The sequence below is a fragment of the Littorina saxatilis genome, linkage group LG10 (genome assembly GCF_037325665.1).
Source record: "Littorina saxatilis isolate snail1 linkage group LG10, US_GU_Lsax_2.0, whole genome shotgun sequence".
Taxonomy (NCBI): domain Eukaryota; kingdom Metazoa; phylum Mollusca; class Gastropoda; order Littorinimorpha; family Littorinidae; genus Littorina; species Littorina saxatilis.
Genome location: NC_090254.1, coordinates 47,669,141 through 47,679,140, shown reverse-complemented (window position 1 = coordinate 47,679,140; position 10,000 = coordinate 47,669,141). Strand labels below are relative to the sequence as shown.

At 49.4% G+C, this 10,000-nt stretch overlaps 1 protein-coding gene across 1 annotated transcript in view; it reads left to right on the top strand.

Annotated features, from left to right (window-relative positions):
- Window positions 1-10,000, top strand: part of LOC138977897 (uncharacterized) — a 96,712-nt gene that overhangs the window by 45,361 nt on the left and 41,351 nt on the right. The window lies entirely within an intron of this gene.

The following is a 10,000-nucleotide window of genomic DNA, read 5'->3' as shown; positions in this document are numbered from 1 at the left end:
TGCTGGTTAGTCGGTTCGCTGGTTAGCCGGTCCGCTGGTTAGCCGGTTCGCTGGTTAGCCGGTCCGCTGGTTAGCCGGTCTCCTGGTTAGCCGGTCTCCTGGTTAGCGTAGCCTCAACAGTTCCCGCCAGAGTCAGCCGTGCAGATGTTACAGGAACACGAAACGAACGAATCGGATCGAACGAATCGAAACGAAACGAAGGCTGCAAACAGAAAGCATCGGTGCACTAAACATGTCAGCTACCCCTCACCCACCACCTTAAAACATGTCATCTTTAAATATCTCATCGAGCACGTGGGCCTGCACAAAACTGACTTTTTACAACAACAAAACAGCCATTTTCCGTCCTTCTCTCCCTATCTGCAAAAACCATATACAGATTAGTATTTTAGCGTCACAGAGAGTTAATTATGCGCTAACCTGGAAAGAACAACAGAGAGTATTTCATTCCACAACACAGACTCATCAACAGCGTTAAATAATGATTTATTACCTCAAAAGCCTATGATTGTAACTCTCAATGGAAGCAAAGTCCGCCTCCTCCCTGGAACAGTCTCTGTTCGTCAACAGTGACCAAAAACCTCCAGAACCCCTTGTCGAATCCTTATGCGAAAGCCATCGCCGACGAAGGAAAGTTGACGACTTGTCCTCAGCAAAATATGTGGCAGTGCGAAGGAAATAACTGGTGGAAGCTCCCCTAGAGTGCCGAATACAATATTCGGTGAAAAACCATCATACTCTAGAAACTGTGTATTAGATCCTTCCCCTTCTGCCGCTGGGTGTCAAGTGCCCCGTACTCGTGTCTCTGTCAGACCACCTAGCCAAAATACACGTGACTGACCTTGTCACAAAACCAGTCCAGCTATACACAATTCTGCCTCCCCAAGCAGAAAAAAGACACGAGAAACTCAATCCGTGAAAATCCCGTGTGCGCTGTCAGCAAAAAACCGTCAGCCCTATGATAGCAGAAACCCGCACTGTGAAGCTCGTGCGTTTCAAAACATCCGTGTTCGTTGAGCACTGTCAGCAAACTCTGCTGTGTCCAATATCACGCACAGGCGCTTTCTATCATAACCGACCAAGAACAGGCACTCCACTGAGTGACGCTTTCCTGGTCTCTGTCACCCGATCGTGACATACCTCCCCTCTTCAAGACGAAACCTCGGTTTCGCTCACAGTCATGTTCTCCTCTACTGCCCGAGAGAGAAAGTCAGCTCCAACATTGTTGGCGCCCGGAATGACGCGTACCGTGAATTGGTACGGTTGGAGAATCAACGCCCAGCGCATAAGTCTGGCGTTTGCCAACCTTGCAACCTGAAGATATTGCAGAGGTTGATGGTCCGTCTCCAGACAGAAAGGTCGTCCGTACAGGTACGCTTCGAACTTCTGGATGCCCCAGACAATGGCGAGACACTCGCGTTCAACCGTTGCATACGCTGCCTCGGCCGAGGTCAGCTTACGGCTGGCGAAGCAAACAGGGTGCAAAAACCCCTCTGTCTCCTGAAGCAACACTGCCCCAAGTCCCTTCCCTGAAGCGTCTGTCCTCAGCACGAAGTCCTTGTTCAGGTCTGGTAGTCGGAGGATAGGCTGACTGGTGAGTCGCCTCTTCAGGGTGTTGAATGCGGAGCTGCATTCCTCAGTCCACACTACAACGGTCGGTTGTAGTTTCTTGGTAAGGTTGGTCAGTGGTAGTGCGATTTCGGCAAAGTGCGGGATGAAGCGTCTGTAGAAGCTGGCTAGGCCCAGGAAAGACCTGACTTCTTTCTTCGTGCGCGGTGGCTCCGCCTCCCGAATCTTCTGGATCTTGTCGTCCTCTGGAACAAGCAATCCCTCGCCGACAACATGACCCAGGAAAGACAATTCCCGAAATCCCAAGTAGCACTTGGACGGTTTAGCTCCCAGATTTCCGTCCTTCAACCTTCCGAACACGTCGCGCAGGGCGTCGAGATGTTCAGTCCATGTCTCTGTCGCGATCAGCACATCGTCGATGAAACTGCTGATGTCCTCGCGCTTCAAAGGTTCCAAAAGTTTCCTCATCATGCGAGTGAAGACGGCACCTGCATTCTGTAGACCAAAAGGCATGACTGTCCACTGGAACTGGCCGAATGGAGTGGTAAATGCAGTCTTTGGGCGATCTTCCTCGGCAACTGGGATTTGCCAGTACCCCTTGGTGAGGTCCAGTTTGGAAAAGTACTTGGCCTTGGCCAAGTGACTGAAGAGGTAGTCCACATCAGGCATGGGTTCCGCGTCAAACGCCGTAATCTTGTTCAGCTTCCGGTAGTCGACACAGAACCTGACGCGTCCATCCTTCTTCTTCACAAGCACAATTGGTGAACTGTAGGGAGAGTTCGCTGGCTCGATGACGCCCAACTTCGTCATGTCGGCGATTTCTTTCCTGACCACCTCCTTCTGGGCATGAGGCATGGGATACTGCTTCGTCCTCACTGGCTGTTTCTCCAGCAAGTCGAAGGTAAACTCCTCTAGATGCGTCTGAAGTGGTATGTCTGTAAGGACCCGTGCTGCATCCTTCAGGATCTCTTGCAGGTCCGCCTGCTGGTCGTCCCCAAGATCAGGTGAGATGTGCACGTCCGTGTGATCTTCACTAGCCTCCAGCGGACAAACTGGTACACGTCCTCCTCCCTGTTCTTCCGTTGTCTCGTCCATCACGACAGCAACTGCTTCTGTCACTTTGTCCTTTTCCCCGTAGGCAGTCCTTTCTATGTAGGCGCGCAGCAGGTTGGCGTGGTACAGGCGTGCTTTCCCGTTCATGACGATCCTGTAGTCGTTCTGGCCCACTTTCGCTGTCACCTCAAAAGGTCCTTGCCACTGCAGTTGTAGCTTGTTGTGTTTGACAGGTAAAAGTAGCAACACCCGTTCCCCAATCTTGAAGCTGCGCGGTCGTGCCTTGCGGTCGAATCCTCGCGCGTAACGCTGTGCTGCTCTTCCCAGGTTCTCTTGAGCCAGTTTGCAGGTCTCTTCAATCCTGTTCCTGAGTTCTACTATGTAGGTCGCTGTCGTCTGCACCTCCTCGTCAGCTTCTTCGTCTGTCCAAGCCTGACGCAGGATAGCCATGGGACCGCGTACCTGTCTGCCGTACAACAACTCAAATGGGGAAAAGCCCAAGCTCTCCTGAGGAACCTCGCGGTATGCAAAAAGCAATGCTGGGATGTACCTGTCCCACGTGCGTGGTTTCTCCTGAGCTAGTTTCCTCAGCATGGTCTTCAAGGTGCCATTGAACCTTTCCACCAGTCCGTTGCACTGAGCATGGTAAGGAGTGGTGAAGTGCTGCTCCAGTGATAGCAGTCGTGCTGCCTCCGCCATCACTCCTCCCGTGAACTGCGTGCCTCTGTCGGTGAGTACCTCTGATGGAATTCCCAGCCGGGACCACATAGTAACCAGAGCCTCAGCTACTCGCGTGGCTTCAATCGATTTCAGAGGGATCGCCTCTGGGTATCGAGTAGCGTAGTCCACCATGGTCAGAATGTATCTGTTTCCGTCCTCAGACGCAGGCAAGATGGGCCCGATGATGTCCACTGCCACCCGACGAAAGGGTTCGTCGATGAGCGGCATCTTCTCTAAGGGGACCTTCCTCACCCTTCCTTTGGCAACCACCTTCTGGCACTTATCGCAGGACGCACAGAAACGTCGGACATCCGTGCAGATGCCTGGCCAGTAAAAGTGGCGCCAGACACGATCCGTGGTCTTCTTGGTACCAAGATGACCTCCCAGAATCGAGTCGTGTGCCGTTGCCATGACACCCTCGCGAAACTCGCGAGGCACGACAACCTGTTTGAATGCACCTTCCTTGTTGCTGAACTCACGGTAGAGCAACTTCTTGTCCCTGAGGAACCTTGACCTCCCATGCTTCCCGCTCAGCTTCACCTTCCCCGACTTCGCGTGCTCCCGAGGAGTAGCTAAGGTCGGGTCAGAATCCTGAGCCTTCGCGAGAAGCGCGGGGGTCACGTTCCCCAGGGCAGCTCGTGCAGCAGGTAGGGGTTTGAGAGGTTTGTCCTCTCGCTCCGCCTGTGCCCGCGTGAGCACTGAAATGACGTCGGGAGACCGGTAAACGGGAACCTCCCTGGTGACGCCGTCCACAAACTGAACCCGGTTTCCAATGAGCAGGTCGCATGGAGGATCGTCCATGACGACGGCCACAATGGTCCCCGTGAACAACGGGGTTACGACCTTGATCACTGCCGTGTTCAAATCGTAAGCGTGAGATGCCTCGGCCATTCTCACCCTGATGCTGTCTCCTGTGTAGGCCATAGCTGGAACTAGACTCGCCCGAACCACTATCATGTCTGCTCCTGTGTCCCGCAGACCTTCGCCCTTCACTCCGTTAACGTAGACGTTACAGTGGGGCTGGAAATGTTTCCTGGAGCACGGAACGCAGAGTTGTGGAATGGTGCATGAGCTCGTGACGTCCCTGAACTCCTCACTGCCAACGAAGTGAACGCCCTTCTGGTCAGCCTGTCTCTTGTGGCAGTCCTTCTTCACGTGGCCCCGCTTGTTGCAGTAGTAACACTGGATGTCAGTTCTGGAACTTGATCCTTTGTGTCCCTGATCGTCCTTCCCGTCCTTGGGTCCTGAAGAACCCGAATTTCCCGATTTTCCCGGCCGTGAGCCTGAAGATTTGCCGGAGATCGCCTGGGCGTCCTCGTGTACTCTGATCCAGTCGGCTGCCTCCTGAGTAGTCTTTGGCTGGTGTTCCTGCACGAAGGTCACCACCTCAGGTCGCAGGCTGGACATCAGTTGTTCCATGACAATGAGGTCGGCAAGGTCGTCGACGGTCCAGTTCTTCTCGGCCATCTCCACCCAGCGCCGCAGGTAGAGATTAAGGCGTGCCACAAACTGATGGCTCAGCTCGCCGCTCAGCCTCTTGCTGTTACGCAGACGTCGTCTGTAGGCTTCCGCAGTCAGGTTGAAGCGCTGGAGTAACGCCTTCTTTAGTGCCTGATAGTCTCTCGCCTCGTCGTCATCCAAAGCGTTGTAGAGCTGCAATGCGCGTCCTTTCAAGCAGGTGCTAAGGCGGCTAGCCCACGTGGCCTCTTCCCACTTCTGGTCAGATGCAATGCGCTCAAACCGGCGTAAAAAGTCGTCGAGCTCGTCCTTGTCATCGTCGAACGTCGGCAGTCTCGTACGGTCGGCAACAAACGTCGGCGCGCTAGCCTGAGTAAGCGTACCCTTCTCGGCCTGTAGCCTAGCTAGTTCTAGCTGGAGATCGCGATCCGCCTGTTTGTCCTGTCTGTCACGTTCGGCCTGTCGTTCCTGTCTCTCACGTTCGTCTTTCTTATCCTGTCGGTCACGTTCGGCCTGTCGTTCGGCCTGTCGTTCCCTTTCTTGTCTGTCTCGTTCATCTTTCTCTTTCTTTTCTTGTCTGTCTCGTTCGTCTTGTCGTTCCTGTCTCTCAAGCTCGTCTTTCTTATCCTGTCGGTCACGTTCGGCCTGTCGTTCGGCCTGTCGTTCCCTTTCTTGTCTGTCAAGTTCGTCCTTCTTGTCCTGTCTGTCACGTTCGGCCTGTCGTTCTTGTCTGTCAAGCTCTTCTTTTCTCGTCTGTCGCTCTATGTCTTCCTTACGTTCTAACTCCTTGCGCTTAAGCAAACTACGCGCTCTAACGCGTGCGTCTCGCTCTGTCTGTTCCTCGCTCCCAGGAGTCTCGAAAGTTAATCTCTTCGTAGGAGATCCCCCTGTAGCCATGGTTAGTTTAGCAAAGCTTTATCACAAAAGTAAGTCTAACGCAGCTATAGCTAGAACACGCGGTGATGAAAGCGGTGGATACAAAAATCCAGCAACCGGAAAATGCAGAAGAAAAATCCAAACGGTGTAGAACAAAACGCGTAGCCTACTTTATGGCTGCTTTTTGCGGTGAAACAAAGTGTTTCCCACAGCCGTGGCCTACTTTATCGGCTGCTTTTTGCGGTGAAACAGAGTGTCTCCCACAGCCTTGGTTAGGACAGAAGTCCTCGGACCCTTCCCCCCCAAAATTCCAACAAAGTCAAAATATGGAGAAAAATCCAAGTAAAACAAGACGGTAGAAATGTAACCTGTTACAGAATGCGAAACAACAATGTAGAGAAAACTGAGTAAAACGAATAACAAATCCGCTAACCCCGCTCAGCTCTCTGCAACGGAAAAACTCTGAACGTACAACAACAAAGATTCACAAACAAAGAAAAGGGAAGTAATCACAGTTAGCGCATACAATAACTCACAAATTACAATTTACATTTCCTGCAAGATGTGAATCGCTTAAGGTGTGGTATATGATCAAAACTATACAAAAAAGGGTAGCACCAAGCAGAAAATAAGTCGAGCACTGACGAGATTATCTGCTCTTAGTTATCCTTAATTGGTGGGTCTTTATCAGTTGGAAATTAACTGAGTAAATCCCGGCTTGGCCCCCATGTGTCACGTTTCAATATATCACTTAAGGTGATTATGAACCGGTTAATTACTACTAATTAACTAACCACACCACGATCCACTCTCGCAGTCATACAATTAAATAGAGTCAACAAAAGTATAAGTTTCAGACGCCTGTTTATGTATAAACTCGCCACCTCCCTCGAGCCTTCACTCAAAATATGTTCCTTTTACGTTCTCAACACGTAAAAAACCAGTGTTCACTGACAAAATGCCAGTAGTATGTAGAAAATTATAGGAACACGCTGAACCCGTGTAAATATAGTTAAATGAGAATGTTCTGTTCGAAAAGCTCTAGTTCGTGCAGGTGTCCACACCCCACGTTGTCCCTACTCCAATGAAATCATAGATACGAAAAGACAACGGTGGTCAACGGGGTGCGTACGACATGGTGCACTTAGCTTTATCTCTGCTGCTGCTGCTTAGCCGGTATGCTGGTTAGTCGGTTCGCTGGTTAGCCGGCCCGCTGGTTAGCCGGTTCGCTGGTTAGCCGGTCCGCTGGTTAGCCGGTCTCCTGGTTAGCCGGTCTCCTGGTTAGCGTAGCCTCAACAGTTCCCGCCAGAGTCAGCCGTGCAGATGTTACAGGAACACGAAACGAACGAATCGGATCGAACGAATCGAATCGAAACGAAGGCTGCAAACAGAAAGCATCGGTGCACTAAACATGTCAGCTACCCCTCACCCACCACCTTAAAACATGTCATCTTTAAATATCTCATCGAGCACGTGGGCCTGCACAAAACGGACTTTTTACAACAACAAAACAGCCATTTTCCGTCCTTCTCTCCCTATCTGCAAAAACCATATACAGATTAGTATTTTAGCGTCACAGAGAGTTAATTATGCGCTAACCTGGAAAGAACAACAGAGAGTATTTCATTCCACAACACAGACTCATCAACAGCGTTAAATAATGATTTATTACCTCAAAAGCCTATGATTGTAACTCTCAATGGAAGCAAAGTCCGCCTCCTCCCTGGAACAGTCTCTGTTCGTCAACAGTGACCAAAAACGTCCAGAACCCCTTGTCGAATCCTTATGCGAAAGCCATCGCCGACGAAGGAAAGTTGACGACTTGTCCTCAGCAAAATATGTGGCAGTGCGAAGGAAATAACTGGTGGAAGCTCCCCTAGAGTGCCGAATACAATATTCGGTGAAAAACCATCATACTCTAGAAACTGTGTATTAGATCCTTCCCCTTCTGCCGCTGGGTGTCAAGTGTCCCGTACTCGTGTCTCTGTCAGACAACCTAGCCAAAATACACGTGACTGACCTTGTCACAAAACCAGTCCAGCTATACACAATTCTGCCTCCCCAAGCAGAAAAAAGACACGAGAAACTCAATCCGTGAAAATCCCGTGTGCGCTGTCAGCAAAAAACCGTCAGCCCTATGATAGCAGAAACCCGCACTGTGAAGCTCGTGCGTTTCAAAACATCCGTGTTCGTTGAGCACTGTCAGCAAACTCTGCTGTGTCCAATATCACGCACAGGCGCTTTCTATCATAACCGACCAAGAACAGGCACTCCACTGAGTGACGCTTTCCTGGTCTCTGTCACCCGATCGTGACATCCGTCACTATATTGCAGCAATTTGCGGACCAAAGACCGCCTATTTGAGGACGTCCGCAGATAGTCGCATTTTTCGGCCGATGTCCGCAAATTGCTGCGATATAGCGATGGACGACTCCATTTGGTCCCATTTGGTCCGCATATGGGTGGAAATCCACAAACAGACATACAGACAGAGAGATACGGACAGACAGCCGGACCGAGAGACAGACAGTCTCTTGGAGACAAACAGGCAGACAGACACTGTTCAGCCGCTTTGGTAATTATGGGTGTAGCAGAACCCGCGCCGTCGGCAGAGGGATAGTTACAATCACTACTACTCTTTAAAAGTATGGGTTTGTGTGAACCCGCGCCATCGGTAGTGTTTATGTAAATTATCATAATCAATTAATTTGAATGTTTTTTCATGTACACACTAAAAATTTGCAGACAGAGAGCAAATTAGGTGTGTGAGAGATACTTAAAATTTCAAAACGATACCTTTAATGGTTCCAGAGTTACAATGATTTTAGTGTGTCTCTGGGTACAGGTGAACCCAGGAAGCACGGCAAAGATTAAGTTTGACTCGTTCGGCCTTCAATTTACACGGCAAGAAGTATTCACGAAAAAAGATGACACACCAAACAGTGGTGACAATAATGTTCTATTAATTGACACCAGACATTTCTTACCCGGTCTACTCATTGCCACAGTGTGTGTCGTTCCGCAAAGACTGTCGGGAAAGAGGTTTTGTATGGAAAGCCGTTTGGCTCATAACCATTACACGTGTAACAAGAGGCGAAGCCATCAAGGCTCACGTAAGAAATCGACAAACAGTAACACAAACTCAATCACTCCGTCACACATACACACACACATACACACACACACACACACACACACACACACACACACACACACACACACACACACACACACACACACACACACACACACAGAAAGAGCATAGGTGAAACTGTGCAAGAAAGCGAGACACTAGATCTAGATCTGTCTATCTGCATGTACACTAGTCTCGGCCCGCTCAAAATAATAATGACCGAGACTTCAGTACTTCCTTCGCGTGACGTCTAACCCTCTTACGTCACAATGTGACGTCAATGTAATGTGACGTCTTCAAATGTTAGAGTTTCTACCACAGACATACACACGCACGCACGCACGCACATACGCACATACGCACGCACGCACAGACAGACAAAGTTACGATCGCATAGGCTACACTTACGTGAGCCAAAGAATGATTAGTACACGTGTAATAAATAATTAATACACGTGTAATTAATGATTAATACACGTGTAATAAAAATGTCATACACGTGTACAAAATGATTAAATACACGCGAAATAAACATTTCTTACACGTGCATAAAATATTTATTACACGTGTATTTAATCATTATGCTATTCCATAGCATAAGAAAAAAGATAAATTACACGTGCAATAAGAAATAAATACACGTGTATTAATCATTTATTACACGTGTATTTATGATTTATTACACGTGTAATGGTTATGAGCCAAACGACTTTCCATAGTTTTGGTTGTCATCGTGTGTAGACCTGTCTCGGTAACGTAGCGTTCTTTTGTCACCCGTGTTTTAGATCGTGACTACACCCTTCTCTCCGCCCACCCACCTCTATTCCACCTATATTCTTCCACCCCTATCGCTGTACTGTAAGTACAGGAGTGGACATTATTATATCTCTCATCGGATTGTGGTGCGGTATGCTACTAAGCTGTTAGAAGAAACAGAGGACACTACGTGGCTTGCTGTGTGAATTCACCAGGTTTATTTGAGCTGTTTTTTTAAATATCGAAATACGAGCCAATGCGTCGTGGTATCACACAGCAAGCCACGAAGTAATCTGTTGAGAGAAATTCAAGTGTTAACCCCTCACGGGCCATCAGGGGCATGTTCCCGGGTTTTAACCGGACTTTAGATGAGATACAAAGTGTATCAAGTGTATGCGTGTTAAGGTGGTATATCTGCACTTATGGCAGAATAAC